Here is a 25,037-nt window from a genome sequence, read left to right on the forward strand (position 1 = left end):
CATCTCCACAAACAGCCACCTGAACAACTGTCCTACAGAGACAAACAGCCACCTGAACTACTGTCCTACAGAGACAAACAGCATCTACACAAACAGCCACCTAAACTACTGTCCTACAGAGACAAACAGCATCTACACAAACAGCCACCTGAACTACTGTCCTACAGAGACAAACAGCCACCTGAACTACTGTCCTACAGAGACAAACAGCCACCTGAACTACTGTCCTACAAAGACAAACAGCATCTACACAAACAGCCACCTGAACTAATGTCCTACAAAGACAAACAGCATCTACACAAACAGCCACCTGATCTACTGTCCTACAAAGACAAACAGCCACCTGAACTACTGTCCTACAAAGACAAACAGCATCTACACAAACAGCCACCTGAACTACTGTCCTACAAAGACAAACAGCCAACTGAACTACTGTCCTACAAAGACAAACATCATCTACACAAACAGCCACCTGAACTACTGTCCTACAGAAACAAACAGCATCTACACAAACAGCCACCTGAACTACTGTCCTACAGAGACAAACAGCATCTACACAAACAGCCACCTGAACTACTGTCCTACAAAGACAAACAGAATCTACACAAACAGCCACCTGAACTACTGTCCTACAAAGACAAACAGCCACCTGAACTACTGTCCTACAAAGACAAACAGCCACCTGAACTACTGTCCTACAAAGACAAACAGCCACCTGAGCTACTGTCCTACAAAGACAAACAGCCACCCGAACTACTGTCCTACAAAGACAAACAGCCACCTGAACTACTGTCCTACAGAGACAAACAGCATCTACACAAACAGACACCTGAACTACTGTCCTACAAAGACAAACAGCATCTACACAAACAGCCACCTGAACTACTGTGCTACAAAGACAAACAGCATCTACTCAAACAGCCACCTGAACTACTGTCCTACAGAGACAAACAGCCACCTGAACTACTGTCCTACAGAGACAAACAGCTACCTGAACTACTGTCCTACAAAGACAAACAGCATCTCCACAAACAGCCACCTAAACTACTGTCCTACAGAGGCAAACAGCATCTACACAAACAGCTACCTGAACTACTGTCCTACAAAGACAAACAGCCACCTGAACTACTGTCCTACAAAGACAAACAGCATCTCCACAAACAGCCACCTGAACTACTGTCCTACAGAGGCAAACAGCATCTACACAAACAGCCACCGGAACTACTGTCCTACAAAGACAAACAGCATCTACACAAACAGCCACCTGAACTACTGTCCTACAAAGACAAACAGCATCTACACAAACAGCCACCTGAACTACTGTCCTACAGAGACAAACAGCCACCTGAACTACTGTCCTACAAAGACAAACAGCATCTCCACAAACAGCCACCTGAACTACTGTCCTACAGAGACAAACAGCCACCTGAACTACTGTCCTACAGAGACAAACAGCATCTACACAAACAGCCACCTGAACTACTGTCCTACAGAGACAAACAGCCACCTGAACTACTGTCCTACAGAGACAAACAGCATCTACACAAACAGCCACCTGAACTACTGTCCTACAGAGACAAACAGCATCTCCACAAACAGCCACCTAAACTACTGTCCTACAGAGGCAAACAGCATCTACACAAACAGCTACCTGAACTACTGTCCTACAAAGACAAACAGCCACCTGAACTACTGTCCTACAAAGACAAACAGCATCTCCACAAACAGCCACCTGAACTACTGTCCTACAGAGGCAAACAGCATCTACACAAACAGCCACCGGAACTACTGTCCTACAAAGACAAACAGCATCTACACAAACAGCCACCTGAACTACTGTCCTACAAAGACAAACAGCATCTACACAAACAGCCACCTGAACTACTGTCCTACAGAGACAAACAGCCACCTGAACTACTGTCCTACAAAGACAAACAGCATCTCCACAAACAGCCACCTGAACTACTGTCCTACAGAGACAAACAGCCACCTGAACTACTGTCCTACAGAGACAAACAGCATCTACACAAACAGCCACCTGAACTACTGTCCTACAGAGACAAACAGCCACCTGAACTACTGTCCTACAGAGACAAACAGCATCTACACAAACAGCCACCTGAACTACTGTCCTACAGAGACAAACAGCCACCTGAACTACTGTCCTACAAAGACAAACAGCATCTACACAAACAGCCACCTGAACTAATGTCCTACAAAGACAAACAGCATCTACACAAACAGCCACCTGAACTACTGTCCTACAGAGACAAACAGCATCTACACAAACAGCCACCTGAACTACTGTCCTAAAAAGACAAACAGCATCTACACAAACAGCCACCTGAACTACTGTCCTAAAAAGACAAACAGCATCTACACAAACAGCCACTTGAACTACTGTCCTAAAAAGACAAACAGCATCTACACAAACAGCCACCTGAACTACTGTCCTACAGAGACAAACAGCATCTACACAAACAGCCACCTGAACTACTGTCCTACAAAGACAAACAGCATCTACACAAACAGCCACTTGAACTACTGTCCTAAAAAGACAAACAGCATCTACACAAACAGCCACCTGAACTACTGTCCTACAAAGACAAACAGCCAACTGAACTACTGTCCTACAAAGACAAACAGCATCTACACAAACAGCCACCTGAACTACTGTCCTACAGAAACAAACAGCATCTACACAAACAGCCACCTGAACTACTGTCCTACAGAGACAAACAGCATCTACACAAACAGCCACCTGAACTACTGTCCTACAAAGACAAACAGAATCTACACAAACAGCCACCTGAACTACTGTCCTACAAAGACAAACAGCCACCTGAACTACTGTCCTACAAAGACAAACAGCCACCTGAACTACTGTCCTACAAAGACAAACAGCCACCTGAGCTACTGTCCTACAAAGACAAACAGCCACCCGAACTACTGTCCTACAAAGACAAACAGCCACCTGAACTACTGTCCTACAGAGACAAACAGCATCTACACAAACAGACACCTGAACTACTGTCCTACAAAGACAAACAGCATCTACACAAACAGCCACCTGAACTACTGTGCTACAAAGACAAACAGCATCTACTCAAACAGCCACCTGAACTACTGTCCTACAGAGACAAACAGCCACCTGAACTACTGTCCTACAGAGACAAACAGCTACCTGATCTACTGTCCTACAAAGACAAACAGCATCTCCACAAACAGCCACCTAAACTACTGTCCTACAGAGGCAAACAGCATCTACACAAACAGCTACCTGAACTACTGTCCTACAAAGACAAACAGCCACCTGAACTACTGTCCTACAAAGACAAACAGCATCTCCACAAACAGCCACCTGAACTACTGTCCTACAGAGGCAAACAGCATCTACACAAACAGCCACCGGAACTACTGTCCTACAAAGACAAACAGCATCTACACAAACAGCCACCTGAACTACTGTCCTACAAAGACAAACAGCATCTACACAAACAGCCACCTGAACTACTGTCCTACAGAGACAAACAGCCACCTGAACTACTGTCCTACAAAGACAAACAGCATCTCCACAAACAGCCACCTGAACTATTGTCCTACAGAGACAAACAGCCACCTGAACTACTGTCCTACAGAGACAAACAGCATCTACACAAACAGCCACCTGAACTACTGTCCTACAGAGACAAACAGCCACCTGAACTACTGTCCTACAGAGACAAACAGCATCTACACAAACAGCCACCTGAACTACTGTCCTACAGAGACAAACAGCATCTACACAAACAGCCACCTGAACACCTGTCCTACAGAGACAAACAGCCACCTGAACTACTGTCCTACAGAGACAAACAGCCACCTGAACTACTGTCCTACAAAGACAAACAGCATCTACACAAACAGCCACCTGAACTAATGTCCTACAAAGACAAACAGCATCTACACAAACAGCCACCTGAACTACTGTCCTACAGAGACAAACAGCATCTACACAAACAGCCACCTGAACTACTGTCCTAAAAGACAAACAGCATCTACACAAACAGCCACCTGAACTACTGTCCTAAAAAGACAAACAGCATCTACACAAACAGCCACTTGAACTACTGTCCTAAAAAGACAAACAGCATCTACACAAACAGCCACCTGAACTACTGTCCTACAGAGACAAACAGCATCTACACAAACAGCCACCTGAACTACTGTCCTACAAAGACAAACAGCATCTACACAAACAGCCACTTGAACTACTGTCCTAAAAAGACAAACAGCATCTACACAAACAGCCACCTGAACTACTGTCCTACAAAGACAAACAGCCAACTGAACTACTGTCCTACAAAGACAAACAGCATCTACACAAACAGGGAATCTGAGAAAAAATGGCTTTAAAGTTTGTTTTCTAGTCCATGCATATTAACCATGACCACTGATCTGAACTATGACCCCTAAGTACTGATACTACACTCTGCCTTGGTCTGACCTTAAACAGCTGTCTGGGTAATGAAACAGCAAAGTACAGCATCTAGAAATCTAAATGTGTTGATCCAGATTTATTGTTGTTTTTCTGTTTGATGGAAACAGTTTGAGATCTAACTACATTCCAACTGTATTTAATGGTGTTATGTAGTTGTGTTGTCATGTTGTCATGTTGTATTGTAGTAACCCTCAACTGTATTTAATGGTGTTATGTAGTTGTGTTGTCATGTTGTATTGTAGTAACCCTCAACTGTATTTAATGGTGTTATGTAGTTGTGTTGTCATGTTGTATTGTAGTAACCCTCAACTGTATTTAATGGTGTTATGTAGTTGTGTTGTCATGTTGTATTGTAGTAACCCTCAACTGTATTTAATGGTGTTATGTAGTTGTGTTGTCATGTTGTATTGTAGTAACCCTCAACTGTATTTAATGGTGTTATGTAGTTGTGTTGTCATGTTGTATTGTAGTAACCCTCAACTGTATTTAATGGTGTTATGTAGTTGTGTTGTCATGTTGTATTGTAGTAACCCTCAACTCTATTTAATGGTGTTATGTAGTTGTGTTGTCATGTATTTAACTGTATTTAATGGTGTTATGTAGTTGTGTTGTCATGTTGTATTGTAGTAACCCTCAACTGTATTTAATGGTGTTATGTAGTTGTTTTGTCATGTTGTATTGTAGTAACCCTCAACTGTATTTAATGGTGTTATGTAGTTGTGTTGTCATGTTGTATTGTAGTAACCCTCAACTGTATTTAATGGTGTTATGTAGTTGTGTTGTCATGTTGTCATGTTGTATTGTAGTAACCCTCAACTGTATTTAATGGTGTTATGTAGTTGTGTTGTCATGTTGTCATGTTGTATTGTAGTAACCCTCAACTGTATTTAATGGTGTTATGTAGTTGTGTTGTCATGTTGTATTGTAGTAACCCTCAACTGTATTTAATGGTGTTATGTAGTTGTGTTGTCATGTTGTATTGTAGTAACCCTCAACTGTATTTAATGGTGTTATGTAGTTGTGTTGTCATGTTGTATTGTAGTAACCCTCAACTGTATTTAATGGTGTTATGTAGTTGTGTTGTCATGTTGTATTGTAGTAACCCTCAACTGTATTTAATGGTGTTATGTAGTTGTGTTGTCATGTTGTATTGTAGTAACCCTCAACTGTATTTAATGGTGTTATGTAGTTGTGTTGTCATGTTGTATTGTAGTAACCCTCAACTGTATTTAATGGTGTTATGTAGTTGTGTTGTCATGTTGTATTGTAGTAGCCCTCAAATGTATTTAATGGTGTTATGTAGTTGTGTTGTCATGTTGTGAATGTTGTATTGTAGGAGGCCTAAATGACAACAATTTCTGGTGATGGAGAGAGACACAGACAAGACACAGAGACAGCAACAGAAGAATAGGATATGATGAAGAGAGACACCAGACAAGACACAGAGACAGCAACAGAAGAATATGATGTGATGGAGAGAGACACCAGACAAGACACAGAGACAGCAACAGAAGAATAGGATATGATGGAGAGAGACACCAGACAAGACACAGAGACAGCAACAGAGGAATAGGATGTGATGGAGAGAGACACCAGACAAGACACAGAGACAGCAACAGAGGAATAGGATATGATGGAGAGAGACACCAGACAAGACACAGAGACAGCAACAGACTATGATATGATGGAGAGTGACACCAGACAAGACACAGAGACAGCAACAGAGGAATAGGATGTGATGGAGAGAGACACCAGACAAGACACAGAGACAGCAACAGACTATGATATGATGGAGAGAGACACCAGACAAGACACGGAGACAGCAACAGACGACACAGAGAAAGTGATGGAGAGAGACAGAAGAATAGAGTTCCAGACAGTTGTAGAATGTATGCCAATACACATTGTAAGAGCTATAAAGAGAGAGGGAGGGAGAGAGAACAGGCAGAACCTGATATGTAAATGAGCAGAGCAAATGAAAGTAACTTTTGACGACCTGATGATCATTCAGACTCTGTTTCTATTGAGAGATAAAAGGTAAGACGACGATTGTTATGTGTATTCATATAGTTGATGATATTGTTATGTGTATTCATATAGTTGATGATATTGTTATGGGTATTCATATAGTTGATGATATTGTTATGGGTATTCATATAGTTGATGATATTGTTATGGGTATTCATATAGTTGATGATATTGTTATGGGTATTCATATAGTTGATGATATTGTTATGGGTATTCATATAGTTGATGATATTGTTATGGGTATTCATATAGTTGATGATATTGTTGTGTGTATTCATATAGTTGATGATATTGTTATGTGTATTCATATAGTTGATGATATTGTTATGTGTATTCATATAGTTGATGATATTGTTGTGTGTATTCATATAGTTGATGATATTGTTATGTGTATTCATATAGTTGATGATATTGTTATGTGTATTCATATAGTTGATGATATTGTTATATTCATATAGTAGATGATATTGTTATGTGTATTCATATAGTTGATGATATTGTTATGTGTATTCATATAGTTGATGATATTGTTATGTGTATTCATATAGTTGATGATATTTCTGGTGGACAGTGTTATAATAGTCCTACTCTCCTTAAAATGTTTGATATAAATTAGATGCTTGGGGTGAATTGGTTCTGTGCCCATCTGTGTGCCCCAGGGTGATCACTCCTACACTATCTAGAATCTAAAAGGGTTCTTTGGCTGTCCTCATAGGAGAACCCTTTGTAGAACCCTTTTTGGTACTAGGTAGAACCCTTTTGGGTTCCATGAAGAACCCTTTCCACAGAGGGTTCTACATAGAAGCCAGGAGAATTCTACCTCGAACCCAAAAGCGTTCTCCTGTGGGAACAGCCAGAGGATCCGTTTAGAACCCTTTATTCTAAGAGTGTACTGTATCATAGGTCTATAGACCAGGGTGATCTCCTACTGTATCATAGGTCTATAGACCAGGGTGATCTCCTACTGTATCATAGGTCTATAGACCAGGGTGATCTCCTACTGTATCATAGGTCTATAGACCAGGGTGATCTCCTACTGTATCATAGATCTATAGACCAGGGTGATCTCCTACTGTATCATAGGTCTATAGACCAGGGTGATCTCCTACTGTATCATAGGTCTATAGACCAGGGTGATCTCCTACTGTATCATAGGTCTATAGACCAGGGTGATCTCCTACTGTTTCATAGGTCTATAGACCAGGGTGATCTCCTACTGTATCATAGGTCTATAGACCAGGGTGATCTCCTACTGTATCATAGGTCTATAGACCAGGGTGAGCTCCTAAATCAAATCAAATCAAATCAAATGTATTTATATAGCCCTTCGTACATCAGCTGATATCTCAAAGTGCTGTACAGAAACCCAGCCTAAAACCCCAAACAGCAAGAAATGCAGCTGTAGAAGCACGGTGGCTAGGAAAAACTCCCTAGAAAGGCCAAAACCTAGGAAGAAACCTAGAGAGGAACCAGGCTATGTGGGGTGGCCAGTCCTCTTCTGGCTGTGCCGGGTGGAGATTATAACAGAACATGGCCAAGATGTTCAAATGTTCATAAATGACCAGCATGGTCGAATAATAGTATGGCAGAACAGTTGAAACTGGAGCAGCAGCATTGCCTGGTGGACTGGGGACAGCAAGGAGTCATCATGTCAGGTAGTCCTGGGACATGGTCCTAGGGCTCAGGTCAGTTGAAACTGGAGCAGCAGCATGGCCAGGTGGACTGGGGACAGCAAGGAGTCATCATGTCAGGTAGTCCTGGGGCATGGTCCTAGGGCTCAGGTCCTCCGAGAGAGAGAAAGAAAGAGAGAAGGAGAGAATTAGAGAACGCACACTTAGATTCACACAGGACACCGAATAGGACAGGAGAAGTACTCCAGATATAACAAACTGACCCTAGCCCCCGACACATAAACTACTGCAGCATAAATACTGGAGGCTGAGACAGGAGGGGTCAGGAGACACTGTGGCCCCATCCGAGGACACCACCGGACAGGGCCAAACAGGAAGGATATAACCCCACCCACTTTGCCAAAGCTCAGCCCCCACACCACTAGAGGGATAACTTCAACCACCAACTTACCATCCTGAGACAAGGCCGAGTATAGCCCACAAAGATCTCCGCCACGGCACAACCCAAGGGGGGCGCCAACCCAGACAGGATGACCACAACAGTGAATCAACCCACTCAGGTGACGCACCCCCTCCAGGGACGGCATGAGAGAGCCCCAGTAAGCCAGTGACCCAGCCCCTGTAATAGGGTTAGAGGCAGAGAGTCCCAGTGGAAAGAGGGGAACCGGCCAGGCAGAGACAGCAAGGGCGGTTCGTTGCTCCAGAGCCTTTCCGTTCACCTTCCCGCTCATGGGCCAGACTACACTCAATCATATGACCCACTGAAGAGATGAGTCTTCAGTAAAGACTTAAAGGTTGAGACAGAGTTAGCGTCTCTGACATGGGTAGGCAGACCGTTCCATAAAAATTGAGCTCTATAGGAGAAAGCCCTGCCTCCAGCTGTTTGCTTAGAAATTCTAGGGACAATTAGGAGGCCTGCGTCTTGTGACCGTAGCGTACGTGTAGGTATGTACGGCAGGACCAAATCAGAGAGATAGGTAGGAGCAAGCCCATGTAATGCTTTGTAGCTTAGCAGTAAAACCTTGAAATCAGCCCTTGCTTTGACAGGAAGCCAGTGTAGAGAGGCTAGCACTGGAGTAATATGATCAAATTTTTGGTTCTAGTCAGGATTCTAGCAGCCGTATTTAGCACTAACTGAAGTTTATTTAGTGCTTTATCCGGGTAGCCGGAAAGTAGAGCATTGCAGTAGTCTAACCTAGAAGTGACAAAAGCATGGATAAATTTTTCTGCATCATTTTTGGACAGAAAGTTTCTGATTTTTGCAATGTTACGTAGATGGAAAAAAGCTGTCCTCGAAATGGTCTTGATATGTTCTTCAAAAGAGAGATCAGGGTCCAGAGTAACGCCGAGGTCCTTCACAGTTTTATTTGAGACGACTGTACAACCATTAAGATTAATTGTCAGATTCAACAGAAGATCTCTTTGTTTCTTGGGACCTAGAACAAGCATCTCTGTTTTGTCCGAGTTTAATAGTAGAAAGTTTGCAGCCATCCACTTCCTTATGTCTGAAACACATGCTTCTAGCGAGGGCAATTTTGGGGCTTCACCATGTTTCATTGAAATGTACAGCTGTGTGTCATCCGCATAGCAGTGAAAGTTAACATTATGTTTTCGAATAACATCCCCAAGAGGTAAAATATATACTCCTACTGTATCCTAGGTCTGTAGACCAGGGTGATCTCCTACTGTATCATAGGTCTGTAGACCAGGGTGGTCTCCTACTGTATCATAGGTCTATAGACCAGGGTGATCTCCTACTGTATCATAGTTCTATAGACTAGGGTGCTCTCCTACTGTATAATAGGTCTATAGACCAGGGTGATCTCCTACTGTATCATAGGTCTATAGACCAGGGTGATCTCCTACTGTATCATAGGTCTATAGACCAGGGTGTTCCCCTACTGTATCATAGGTCTATAGACCAGGGTGATCTCCTACTGTATCATAGGTCTGTAGACCAGGGTGATCTCCTACTGTATATCATAGGTCTATAGACCAGGGTGATCTCCTACTGTATCATAGGTCTATAGACCAGGGTGGTCTCCTACTGTATCATAGGTCTGTAGACCAGGGTGATCTCCTATTGTATCATAGGTCTATAGACCAGGGTGATCTCCTACTGTATCATAGGTCTATAGACCAGGGTGATCTCCTACTGTATCATAGGTCTATAGACCAGGGTGATCTCCTACTGTATCATAGGTCTATAGACCAGGGTGATCTCCTACTGTATCATAGGTCTATAGACTTGTCTTCTCAAAACAGGCTTAAAACACAACAAGCAACAAACAATCTCATGTTTATGCTTCTCACTTAGTTGTGTGAAAGAGAGACAAATACATATTGTGGAAAGCCTAATAACAAATTCCACTTCATCAAAACAGGTTGTGTGTATTCAATAGTGCCAACTGTAGAAAAACGTTTTTTGTCACGTTGTACAGTGTTTGGAAACTGTAAACTGTTTATGCAACATTTTAAAACCGTTGGCTGTGGAGTAAACTAATGAATACAACCCAGGTTGTAGCCTACGACTCGGCATGTTGATACCTGCCTGATGCTGAAACCTGAACATAGCCTGAGGGGTAAACTATGATACTAGCCAGATATACTGGTTTTCTAAAAATAGCCAGGTTCAGTTAGCTTCACATTCCAGCTCAGACCTCATCCATCAGAATATACAGAACACAACAGAAAATATCTCAATGACTTGACATGTTCTGGTTGTGAATTCAGGCTACAAGGTGAGAATCCTGCCAGGGATTATTGTAATGTTAGTATAGAGTAAAACATTAACAATGTAAATGTGTAATGTTAGTATAGTGAAGTAAAACACTCCTAACAGTAGATACATTAAATGTCTGGTGTAATGTTAGTATAGTGAAGTAAAACACTCCTAACAGTAGATAAATTAAATGTCTGGTGTAATGTTAGTATAGTGAATGACAGTAAAACACTCCTAACAGTAGATACATTAAATGTATGGTGTAATGTTAGTATAGTGAAGTATAACACTCCTAACAGTAGATAAATTAAATGTCTGGTGTAATGTTAGTATAGTGAATGACAGTAAAACACTCCTAACTGTAGATACATTAAATGTATGGTGTAATGTTAGTATAGTGAAGTAAAACACTCCTAACTGTAGATACATTAAATGTATGGTGTAATGTTAGTATAGTGAATGACAGTAAAACACTGCTAACAGTCTACTTCTACTGAGACAGGTTGGTGTCAGTTTAATCATACAACATGGAGCTGACTGGACGTGGTCAAGTCAAATTCAATATGTCAACATTCATATATTATAGTTCTACATTTAACATTTCATATGATAATGTAATTTTATCATAGTTCCTCTACATTTCATATGATAATGTAATTGTATCATAGTTCCACAATAGTATAGTAATCCTCTACATTTCATATGATAATGTAATTGTATCATAGTTCCTCTACATTTCATATGATAATGTAATTGTATCATAGTTCCTCTATAGTGTAGTGAGCCACGTCACAATTCCAACCAAGTTACCCAATTGGTGCCAATGGCGCGATGCGTAGGTTGTTCACCTTTCACACATGCAACCTGGGTTCGCTTCCCTGCCCTGCTGTTTGCTACATTGGTGTCTGAGACATGCTTTTGTGTGAGCCAGGTAACAATTCCCACCATGTGGGTTAACCCTATTGGTGCAATACGTAGGGTGTTGACCTCCCTGCCAGCTGTTTTCAACTATATTAACAGCACAGGCTGCCTGTAGGGTGTTGACCTCCCTGCCTGCTGTTTTCAACTATATTAACAGCACAGGCTGCCTGTAGGGTGTTGACCTCCCTGCCTGCTGTTTTCAACTATATTAACAGCACAGGCTGCCTGTAGGGTGTTGACCTCCCTGCCTGCTGTTTTCAACTATATTAACAGCACAGGCTGCCTGTAGGGTGTTGACCTCCCTGCCTGCTGTTTTCAACTATATTAACAGCACATGTTGCCCGTAGGGTGTTGACCTCCCTGCCTGCTGTTTTCAACTATATTAACAGCACAGGCTGCCTGTAGGGTGTTGACCTCCCTGCCTGCTGTTTTCAACTATATTAACAGCACATGCTGCCCGTAGGGTGTTGACCTCCCTGCCTGCTGTTTTCAACTATATTAACAGCACAGGCTGCCTGTAGGGTGTTGACCTCCCTGCCTGCTGTTTTCAACTATATTAACAGCACAGGCTGCCTGTAGGGTGTTGACCTCCCTGCCTGCTGTTTTCAACTATATTAACATCACAGGCTGCCCGACATTCGTTGAACAAAGAGACACAATAATATGAGTGAAAGGATGTTAGGATAATATCAGTAAGTGTTGATTTAGAGTTGTCTTCTGGGTTCAGCCTTCTAGTTGCCTTTATCAGCAGGTTGAAATGTAATAAATGACATCACAATGACATGTCCTCAGAGTTGGAAAGATCCTACATCTGAACACATTATTTAACATGGTGACATGGTGCTGCTAGTGAAAGAAAACATTAAGAGACAGAATACAGGCGGTGGAGTTTGCACAAAGTTCACGTACAACAATACATTGAACTAGGTAGAGTGAGCATAGAGCTAAAGGCTGTAACCACGGGGAAGAAACTGTTCAGATTGGGGTCTATAACATCCAATCACAGAGGTTTACAGCAGCTGACAGTTGCAACTTCATTGCTAATAACTCAAACTTCCTTTTTCAGATAAAGACATCATCTCTGTACAGATGTAGGATCTGAATTTGATCACCCTGTTGCAGGAAAACTAAAACTTGCAGTGTATTTGATGTTTTAAAAGGCTTCTGAAGTTTGTCATTTCCACTTTCCGCTTTAAAATGTTAATTATAATCCACATAATTTTTCTGCTGTAGTAAACTGTCTCAAATTAAGATCCGACATCTGTAGCAAAACACCTGTCTTTCATGTGTATGACTCCATATATATATCTCTACCTCTTTCATGTCTTCTCCTTTGACCATTTGACATCTTTTATTTACTGTTGTTTAGGCTGGTTGAATGAGTTGTCTATGAAAGCTACTTCATCTGTAAGAAAACAGGCGTCTGCACCAGTGACTGTAAGTTATGTGATTTCCTCATATGAAATTAAAAGTATGTTTGTAGCCTACGCAGTTACAAAAATGGCTGTTGAAACTGTGACACATATTTCTCAGTACATTAGAAGTCGGATAAATGTGTTGAGACGTAGGAAAGATGGGCAAACTCTCGTTGGTCTTGGCTTTCTACAAACTATTATAAGGTTAGTCGATGTCAGACATTCAATATTCAGAGTAGGTTGGAGCTATGATCACTTATCATGCTGACAAACCTGATGGTCTCTGTGAACTGATCTGAACAGGTTTAGACTGGTCATCTATGATATGTAGGTTATATACAGTACATTCTCTGTCCTGCTACTGGTAGGACTATAACATTATGTGAACTGATCTGAACAGGTTTAGGCTGGTCATCTATGATATGTAGGTTATATACAGTACATTCTCTGTCCTGCTACTGGTAGGACTATAACATTATGTAAACTGATCTGAACATGTTTAGACTGGTCATCTATGATATGTAGGTTATATACAGTACATTCTCTGTCCTGCTACTGGAAGGACTATAACATTATGTGAACTGATCTGAACAGGTTTAGACTGGTCATCTATGATATGTAGGTTATATACAGTACATTCTCTGTCCTGCTACTGGTAGGACTATAACATTATGTGAACTGATTGGAACAGGTTTAGACTGGTCATCTATGATATGTAGGCTATAGCTGAGGTATAGACCTCGATCTGCATATCACTAACAACCTGCTACTATACATTATAACCTAGTCTACTTTACATAATATAACATCTACATATCACTAACAACCCACTGCTATACATTATAACCTAGTCTACTTTACATAATATAACATATCACTAACAACCCACTACTATACATTATAACCTAGTCTACTTTACATAATATAACATATCAATAACAACCCACTACTATACATTATAACCTAGTCTACTTTACATAATATAACATCTATATATCACTAACAACCCACTACTATACATTATAACCTAGTCTACTTTACATAATATAACATCTACATATCACTAACAACCCACTACTAGACATTATAACCTAGTCTACTTTACATAATATAACATATCACTAACAACCCACTACTATACATTATAACCAGGTCTACTTTACATAATATAAAATCTCTAACTTGTTGCAAATAAACTTTCTGAATGGATCAATAATTTCCCCCTCAGATCAATCATGCCCGTTTTAGTACTTCTGTCTACATTCTCAGATACGTTTAGAAAATAACAGATTGAAAGACAATAAAAAGCCACTTTTAATGAATAAAAATAAGTGTGAGACATGGCCTTGTGTTGCTGTACTGTCTAGAACTACCTGAACAAACAGTGACTTATTATTATTATTATTATTGTTGCTGTACTGTCTATAACTACCTTAACAAACAGTGACTTATTATTATTATTATTATTATTATTATTATTGTTGTTGTACTGTCTATAACTACCTTAACAAACAGTGACTTATTATTATTATTATTGTTGCTGTACTGTCTATAACTACCTTAACAAACAGTGACTTATTATTATTATTATTGTTGTTGCTGTACTGTCTAGAACTACCTTAACAAACAGTGACTTATTATTATTATTATTATTATTGTTGTTGCTGTACTGTCTATAACTACCTTAACAAACAGTGACTTATTATTATTACAGACAGTTACCATGGAGATGAAATGTCACAACTATGTTTTCATGTGATGCATTACATCATCTAATTGTTTCTGTGTCTGTTAGTAAATGTTTTATAAGAGAAAATTAATAAATGATAACAATTAACATTAAATAATTACTGTGTTAACCACAACCAACATTTTGGATCTCTGTTTAGGGGTCAGTGCTCTAAAATGAGTCTCTCTGGGGAGAGAAAGGAGGGGGGCCCTGCCTCTAAAATGAGTCTCTCTGGGGAGAGAGAGGAGGGGGGCCCTGCCTCTAAAATGAGTCTCTCTGGGGAACATGACACCAAAGCTAAGAGGTGAGATGACAATTTTTGATATCATTATTATGAGTTTTTTTCCCAAAATGTTCACATTTGTGTTTTAATCAGAAATGGTTGTTATGGGTACCTTCAATATTACTGTTCTCAGATTTTTTACTAATAGATTTTAGATGGGTATATATATATATATGTATATATATACGTAGCTATCTTAATTAAGATGAATGCACTTACTGTAAATTACTCTGGATAAGAGCATCTGCTAAATCAGGGTTCTCAATCCGGGGTCTGTGGAGGTACTGCAGGGTTCTCAATCCGGGGTCTGTGGAGGTACTGCAGGGGTTCTCAATCCGGGGTCTGGGGAGGTACTGCAGGGTTCTCAATTCGGGGTCTGTGGAGGTACTGCAGGGGTTCTCAATCCGGGGTCTGTGGAGGTACTGCAGGGGTTCTCAATCCGGGGTCTGTGGAGGTACTGCAGGGGTTCTCAATCCGGGGTCTGTGGAGGTTCTGTAGGGGTTCTCAATCCGGGGTCTGTGGAGGTACTGCAGGGGTTCTCAATCCGGGGTCTGGGGAGGTACTGCAGGGGTTCTCAATCCGGGGTTTGTGGAGGTACTGCAGGGGTTCGCGGCACCCTGACTGTACTCGTTGTAATGTTAGACATTTGATAGAATTTTCACATGACACGACCACTTTGCCTATTCTGAATTATTGCCTAATATAATAGAATGCATCTTTTAGACAATATAACCGTTATATCTACACTTCTGTTTAACAACTCTAAATATCTTTGACATAGTAGGTATCATGTCCCTTGCCAATAATGTTGCCTACAACGTTGCATACAATGTTCATATTCATCAAACACATATTACACCCTAGATGCCTTCAACTGCCCCATTTATATCCATCTGTCCAGTTTAGGATTATTATTTAACAACATGATGTTGTGCTCCAAAGGGAGAACTTGAAATAACATGATGTAGATAATTAAATAACAACATGATGTTGTGCTCCAAAGGGAGAACTTGATATAACATGATGTAGATAATTAAATAACAACATGATGTTGTGCTCCAAAGGGAGAACTTGAAATAACATGATGTAGATAATTAAATAACAACATGATGTTGTGCTCCAAAGGGAGAACTTGAAATAACATGATGTAGATAATTAAATAACAACATGATGTTGTGCTCCAAAGGGAGAACTTGATATAACATGATGTAGATAATTAAATAACAACATGATGTTGTGCTCCAAAGGGAGAACTTGAAATAACATGATGTAGATAATTAAATAATCAAAAGAAAAACGTGTTTATTATTATACACTCTTAGAACAGAAGGTTCCTTATAGAACCATAAAGGCTTCTATCACTTCCTTAATATATGGAACCACTAAAACATTATCTATATTGTTTGGTTCAGTGAAGAAGAACCTCTGGAGATCTGATCAACGGAAGGTTAATGTTTAGAGGATGTGAATCAAGCAGCCTTCCAGTCATCAGATCACTTCTGGTGGGTTTTTTCCCGGCCCGGGATTTGAACCAGCCACCTTTTGGCCACAAGCACCAACTCCTTAGCCGCTGGGCGAAAACCTGAGATAATAAGCCAAAATGTAGACACAATGCTGTGCAGACATAAATGGTATGACTTATTATAATTTTTATGCATAAATCATTGCCAAAAGCACAAGACGTACTGTTGCATGTAGGTCTATATTATTAATGGATTGATCATATAGAAATATAAAACATTCTTTTAACTACTACAATGCAATTACATGTGGAGCAGGAACCACTGACTCACTGCATTATTCTATAGTATTATCAAGACACCTGCTGTTAACTCTTAACTACTCAGGACACCTGCTGTTAACTCTTAACTACTCAGGACACCTGCTGTTAACTCTTAACTACTTAGGACATCTGCTGTTAACTCTTAACTACTTAGGACACCTGCTGTTAACTCTTAACTACTTAGGACACCTGCTGTTAACTCTTAACTACTCAGGACACCTGCTGTTAACTCTTAACTACTTAGGACACCTGCTGTTAACTCTTAACTACTCAGGACACCTGCTGTTAACTCTTAACTACTTAGGACACCTGCTGTTAACTCTTAACTACTCAGGACACCTGCTGTTAACTCTTAACTACTCAGGACACCTGCTGTTAACTCTTAACTACTTAGGACACCTGCTGTTAACTCTTAACTACTCAGGACACCTGCTGTTAACTCTTAACTACTTAAGACAGCTCACGAGGTGTCCTAAATATCTGCCGACTAGGTGGGACTAGAGACTTCATGCATAGTTACCCCCCCACTTATACCCATAAGTGTAAAATGTCTTTATTCTCAGCACTTATACTACTAATGTTCTACTCTGAGACACTGTGTGAACATGGTCCCAGATCTCAACATATTGTTACAAAAAAACATAGAATGTTTGTTTTACATAATAATAAATAATTCATATTACTAATGTAACCCACTGTAAAGACTGGGTTTAGTTGATTGTGTTGCACTGATCATGTCCACGTTCTGGAACTGTCCTCACCCCGTACAGAACCGTCCGCGTCCCCGTACAGAACTGTCCCCATACAGAACTGTCCACGTCCCAGTACAGAACTGTCCCCATACAGAACTGTCCACGTCCCCGTACAGAACTGTCCACGTCCCCGTACAGAACTGTCCACGTCCCCGTACAGAACTGTCCGCGTCCCAGGACAGAACTGTCCCCATACAGAACTGTCCGCGTCCCCGTACAGAACTGTCCACGTCCCCGTACAGAACTGTCCCCATACAGAACTGTCCACGTCCCCGTACAGAACTGTCCTCGTCCCCGTACAGAACTGTCCACGTCCCCGTACAGAACTGTCCGCGTCCCCGTACAGAACTGTCCACGTCCCAGTACAGGACTGTCCCCATACAGGACTGTCCGCGTCCCCGTACAGAACCGTCCGCGTCCCCGTACAGAACTGTCCGCGTCCCCGTACAGAACTGTCCTCGTCCACGTTCGGTGTGGCGCCAAGGAGATTATCCGGTTATGCGCAGAGTGGACTGAGGTGATCTTGGAGCATAACTACGGAGTTTGTTACAGTGTTGAAACACAGAAGTTTACTGTTCAATTTGCTTTTTCTTTACGGTCAGGGACAGGATGAGTGTAGCCAGATCCTTTTCACTCTCTATCCTTGTTTCATTTTGTGTTTCACCGGATTCGTCATCATCATCGAGACGAGGGACAGACGAACGACCTGCTAGCTAGCCAAGCTAGTCGGTACAGCTCGGTAAGCTAGCTAGCTACTCTACCAGCAGCATCCTAGTTATCCTAGCTAGTCGGTACAGCTCGGTAAGCTAGCTAGCTACTCTACCAGCAGCATCCTAGTTATCCTAGCTAGTCAGTACAGCTCGGTAATCTAGCTAGCTACTCTACCAGCAGCCTCCTAGTTATCCTAGCTAGTCGGTACAGCTCGGTAAGCTAGCTAGCTACTCTACCAGCAGCATCCTAGTTACCATAGCTACCACTACATCATCACCGCCTGTCTGCATTTCCTGTGGACCGATGGAGTTGACGGATGCTGGCTACCTCTGTCCGGTTCTCCTCTCTTCACTAGATGGACGGTAACTTTAGTGTTTAAACCCTCTGTGTCCAAGGACCGAACTTTTGAATATTATTTTCGGGGCCCTCAAGGAGGCTGTAAACATTCCGTTTTTAACAACGCTTTTTTTGGACGAAGTTCATTGCATCCAGTTTCATAATACCAATGAATGTGCTGGGAAAATACATTTTTCTGGACCAGAATTGACTGAATTAATGTTCAGGCTTATTAATAGCCTAGTGGTTAGAGACAGGTAGCCTAGTGGTTAGAGTGTTGGACTAGTAACTGGAAGGTTGCAAGTTCAAATCCCCGAGCTGACAAGGTACAAATCTGCCATTCTGCTCCTGAACAGGCAGTTAACCCACTGTTCCTAGGCCATCATTGAAAATAAGAATTTGTTCTTAACTGACTTGCCTCGTGAAATATAATTTCAAAACATGAGTATAAAACCAGGTTATAATAAACATGAATCATCATTATATTACTTCACAGTAATCTGTTAAATGCTGTTTCAGTCCTTCCTCTTGTGTTAGCAGTGTGGAAAGGGACAGGAAGAAGCACACAGGAGTTTTTCAAGCATATTGTCCGGTTACGCGCAGAGTGGACTGAGGTGATCTTGGGGAATAACGACAGAGTTTGTTACAGTGTTGAGACACCGAAGTTTACTGTTCAATTTGCTTTTTTCTTTACGGTCAGGGACAGTATGAGTGTAGCCAGATCCTTTTCACTCTCTATCCTTGTTTCAATTTATGGTTCTCTCCTTGAACAGGCAGTTAACCCACTATTCCTAGGCCGTCATTGAAAATAAGAATTTGTTCTTAACTGACTTGCCAAGTTAAATAAAGGTAAAATGAAGTATCATTTCAAAACATGAGCATAAAACCAGGTAATAATAAACATGAATCATCATTATATCATCATATATCATCACAATCTTCTGAAATGTCATTTGTGGTCTTATGCTCCCATCTATTGGAATTATGTAGCAACTGCAGTAGTGAATGTGTAATTCCTTATTGAAGTAGTATTTACTGTACATAGTCCATCGGTAAATAGCCCACCCAATCTACCTACCTCATCCCCATATTGTTTTTATTTACTTTTCTGCTCTTTTGCACATCAGTATTTCTGCTTGCACATCATCATCTGCTCATCATCATCTATCACTCCAGTGTTTATCTGCTAAATTGTAATTACTTTGCTACTTTATTGCCTCCTCACGCCATTTGCACTGTAAATAGACTTTATTTTTTCTACTGTACGCTTGTTTATTCCATGTGTAACTCTGTGTTGTTGTATGTGTCACACTGCTTTGCTTTATCTTGGCCAGGTTGCAGTTGTAAATGAGAACTTGTTCCCAACTAGCCTACCTGGTTAAATAAAGGTGTTCTCAACTAGCCTACCTGGTTAAATAAAGGTGTTCTCAACTGGCCTACCTGGTTAAATAAAGGTGTTCTCAACTAGCCTACCTGGTTAAATAAAGGTGGAAAAAATAAATAAATATATAAATAATAATAAATATATATATATATATTTGTATATTTATATATATATTTAGCAAAAAAAACATGATTATATGTCTCTCTGAAATGAAACATCAATTGATAGATTTTTAACTAATAGATGTCTGCCATTGAACAATCGCCTGATTAACTTGTGAAAAAACACCAAACTCTCATCATTTCTTTAAACAATCATTTATGAACGTTTCTGAAAAGTGATATATAGCGTTTTGGAATGAAACTCTTCTTATGTTTCCCCATCTGAGCTCAGAGTAGATGAGAGATGTAATGTTTGTCTCTGTTGTGTTGAAGACCAATCAAGCAGGAGAGACCAGCCTCCCTGTTCCCAGCTGTGTGTCCATGAAGAGTGACGGGTCTATGGGTCAACCTCTATACTTTAGAAAGGGAGACTTTTCTACTGAACAAAGGTAAGAAGAACTCATGGGTCCTGGTCAGTGAGTTAAACAACACTGTCTCTAGTCATTTCTCCTCCCATTTTCCCCATTTATTGTTGTTGTTTTCATAATCCATAGGCTAATCATTTTGTCTATTTTCATAGTCCTTAAACAATATGAAACAAACACAACATTCCCTCCCTCACTGTGTGTTCAGATGTTGAAGCACGGCTAGGAAAAACTCCCTAGAAAGGCAGGAACCTAGGAAGAAACCTTGAAAGGAACCAGGCTGCTAGGGGTGGCCAGTCCTCTTCTGGCTGTACTGGGTAGAGAGGAACCAGGCTATGAGGGGTGGCCAGTCCTCTTCTGGCTGTACTGGGTAGAGAGGAACCAGGCTATGAGGGGTGGCCAGTCCTCTTCTAGCTGTACTGGGTAGAGAGGAACCAGGCTCTGAGGGGTGGCCAGTCCTCTTCTGGCTGTACTGAGTAGAGAGGAACCAGGCTCTGAGGGGTGGCCAGTCCTCTACTGGCTGTACTGGGTAGACCAGAAGAAACAGGCTCTGAGGGGTGGCCAGTCCTCTTCTGCCTGTGCTGGGGGGAGATAATGAGAGTACATGGCCATTAAGGCCAGATCGTTCTTCAAGATGTTCATAGATGACCAGCAGGGACAAATTATAATCACAGTGGTTATAGAGGGTCAACAGGTCAGCAACTCAGGAGTAAATGTCAGGTTGCTTTTCATAGCCGAGAATTCAGAGGTCGAGACAGCAGGTGTGAGTGAGAGAGTGTGAGAGAGAGAAAGTGAGAGAGCGTGAGAGAGAGAGTGAGAGAGTGCAAGAGTGTGAGAGAGAATGAGAGTGAATGTGAGTGAGAGAGAGAGAGAGAGAGAGAGTGTAAGAGAGAGTGAGAGAGAGAGAGAGAGTGTAAGAGAGAGTGAGAGTGAATGTGAGTGAGAGAGAGTGAGAGAGAGAGAGAGAGAGAGAGAGAGTGTAAGAGAGAGTGAGAGAGAGAGAGAGTGTAAGAGAGAGTGAGAGAGAGAGAGAGAGAAAGAGAGAGAGACAAAACAGCATGTTCGGGACAAGATAGCATGTCCGGTGAACAGGTCAGGGTTCCATTGCCTCAGGCAGACCAGTAGAAAGGGATCAGCAGCACGACAAGGTTTCACGTCTGGTTGAGCATGTATCGATACTGATATGATGGAAAGAAAGGGAACACTGCTCTCGGATCAGTTTCTCAATTCAAATATTTCCTCACCATTATCATTATTGCACAATACTGATGATGGATCAGCTCCTCGAGAAACACTATCACCTATTGCTGCAAATATCTACTCAGCCTATTCTAATGTTTATCCAATAAAAATGCACACCAGATTTGGCACATCATTGTGTTCATGGAAGGCTTCACATCATGAAATATATTGAGACAAATTATAGACAGTAGTCTACAAGTAGCAAAATATAAGTCAATATATTGAACATAAAATGTTTTTCAATTTGATTGAAATTGGACTATAGCTGTTTATATTTTAATGCAGTTTCCGTTGTGAAGCATCCTTTTATGCTGCTTGTTTCTGTCAATTGCAAAGACATTGTCAACTTTGTTCTGAATTCATCTGTGGTCACAGAGAGACTGATAAACCATGTGATTCTATGTTTATCTGAGATCTTCTGTGTACTGTCGTGGAGAATCGACTCAGAAATATAACACTCTTAAAATAACTTGTGAATTCAATATACAATTTAATACAAAGTAGCAAAACTGAGCCTTTCCATGGAAGGACCTTATCACTAACATAACAGGGCTGAGCCCCTCCATGGAAGGACCTTATCACTAACATAACAGGGCTGAGCCCCTCCATGGAAGAACCTTATCACTAACATAACAGGGCTGAGCCCCTCCATGGAAGGACCTTATCACTAACATAACAGGGCTGAGCCCCTCCATGGAAGGACCTTATCACTAACATAACAGGGCTGAGCCCCTCCATGGAATGACCTTATCACAAACATAACAGGGCTGAGCCCCTCCATGGAAGGACCTTATCACTAACATAACAGGGCTGAGCCCCTCCATGGAAGGACCTTATCACTAACATAACAGGGCTGAGCCCCTCCATGGAAGGACCTTATCACTAACATAACAGGGCTGAGCCCCTCCATGGAAGGACCTTATCACTAACATAACAGGGCTGAGCCCCTCCATGGAAGGACCTTATCACACACATAACAGGGCTGAGCCCCTCCATGGAAGGACCTTATCACACACATAACAGGGCTGAGCCCCTCCATGGAAGGACCTTATCACTAACATAACAGGGCTGAGCCCCTCCATGGAAGGACCTTATCACTAACATAACAGGGCTGAGCCCCTCCATGGAAGGACCTTATCACTAACATAACAGGGCTGAGTCCCTCCATGGAAGGACCTTATCACTAACATAACAGGGCTGAGCCCCTCCATGGAAGGACCTTATCACTAACATAACAGGGCTGAGCCCCTCCATGGAAGGACCCTATCACTAACATAACAGGGCTGAGCCCCTCCATGGAAGGACCTTATCACTAACATAACAGGGCTGAGCCCCTCCATGGAAAGACCTTATCACTAACATAACAGGGCTGAGCCCCTCCATGGAAGGACCTTATCACTAACATAACAGGCCCTCCATGGAAGGACCTTATCACTAACATAACAGGGCCGAGGTTAGGAAGTGTCTGAGTATACAGTATATATAGAATATATATAGAACCCTTTATAGGAGGTTAGGAAGTGTCTGAGTATACAGTATATATAGAATATATATTGGTCAGAACTCTAGAGGTTCTTCTTCACTGAATTGATATTCATTATATCCAAACACACTGGTGGTCAGGGAGGCATCTCTTTGTTTGAACGATGGTCCACGTCAACTCTGGCATTACAATACATACATTACAATACAATACAATACAATACATTACAATACAATACATTACTGTAAATAGACTTTATTTTTTCTACTGTACGCTTGTTTATTCCATGTGTAACTCTGTGTTGTTGTATGTGTCACACTGCTTTGCTTTATCTTGGCCAGGTTGCAGTTGTAAATGAGAACTTGTTCCCAACTAGCCTACCTGGTTAAATAAAGGTGTTCTCAACTAGCCTACCTGGTTAAATAAAGGTGTTCTCAACTGGCCTACCTGGTTAAATAAAGGTGTTCTCAACTAGCCTACCTGGTTAAATAAAGGTGGAAAAAATAAATAAATATATAAATAATAATAAATATATATATATATATTTGTATATTTATATATATATTTAGCAAAAAAAACATGATTATATGTCTCTCTGAAATGAAACATCAATTGATAGATTTTTAACTAATAGATGTCTGCCATTGAACAATCGCCTGATTAGCTTGTGAAAAAACACCAAACTCTCATCATTTCTTTAAACAATCATTTATGAACGTTTCTGAAAAGTGATATATAGCGTTTTGGAATGAAACTCTTCTTATGTTTCCCCATCTGAGCTCAGAGTAGATGAGAGATGTAATGTTTGTCTCTGTTGTGTTGAAGACCAATCAAGCAGGAGAGACCAGCCTCCCCTGTTCCCAGCTGTGTGTCCATGAAGAGTGACGGGTCTATGGGTCAACCTCTATACTTTAGAGAGGGAGACTTTTCTACTGAACAAAGGTAAGAAGAACTCATGGGTCCTGGTCAGTGAGTTAAACAACACTGTCTCTAGTCATTTCTCCTCTCCCATTTTCCCATTTATTGTTGTTGTTTTCATAATCAATAGGCTACTCACTCTGAGAGTGAGGCAGATATATATTATTACTGTATAAAACCTAGCAGTACTACTGATTTCTCTGAGAGTGAGACAGATATATATTATTACTGTATAAAACCTAGCAGTACTACTGATTTCTCTGAGAGTGAGGCAGATATATATTATTACTGTATAAAACCTAGTAGTACTACTGATTTCTCTGAGAGTGAGGCAGATATATATTATTACTGTGTAAAACCTAGTAGTACTACTGATTTCTCTGAGAGTGAGGCAGATATATATTATTACTGTGTAAAACCTAGCAGTACTACTGATTTCACTGAGAGTAATGCAGATATATATTATTACTGTGTAAAACCTAGCAGTTCTACTGATTTCTCTGAGAGTGAGGCAGATATATATTATTACTGTATAAAACCAGCAGTACTACTGATTCCTCTGAGAGTGAAGCAGATATATAGCATTTTGCAAAAAAACGTGATTGTTTCTCTGAAATGAAACCATGAAGTGATATATTTTAATCAAATACTTGTCTGTCATTGAACAACCCCATGCTATGATTAGATAGTGAA

General features: G+C 41.0%; 1 long non-coding RNA gene across 2 annotated transcripts in view; it reads left to right on the top strand.

Annotated features, from left to right (window-relative positions):
• Positions 1-24,445, top strand: part of LOC135568765 (uncharacterized) — an 88,733-nt gene extending 64,288 nt beyond the window's left edge. The window contains exon 3 of one of the 2 annotated variants that reach the window (XR_010462716.1): positions 24,252-24,445. This is a non-coding gene — a long non-coding RNA (uncharacterized LOC135568765). Of the gene's footprint in view, positions 1-20,609; positions 20,671-24,251 lie in introns of those variants that run through there. The other variant, XR_010462717.1, reaches the window with a different exon arrangement.
• Positions 24,446-25,037: the final 592 nt, after the last annotated feature.

The sequence above is a fragment of the Oncorhynchus nerka genome, unplaced genomic scaffold (assembly GCF_034236695.1).
Source record: "Oncorhynchus nerka isolate Pitt River unplaced genomic scaffold, Oner_Uvic_2.0 unplaced_scaffold_1407, whole genome shotgun sequence".
Lineage (NCBI taxonomy): Eukaryota > Metazoa > Chordata > Actinopteri > Salmoniformes > Salmonidae > Oncorhynchus > Oncorhynchus nerka.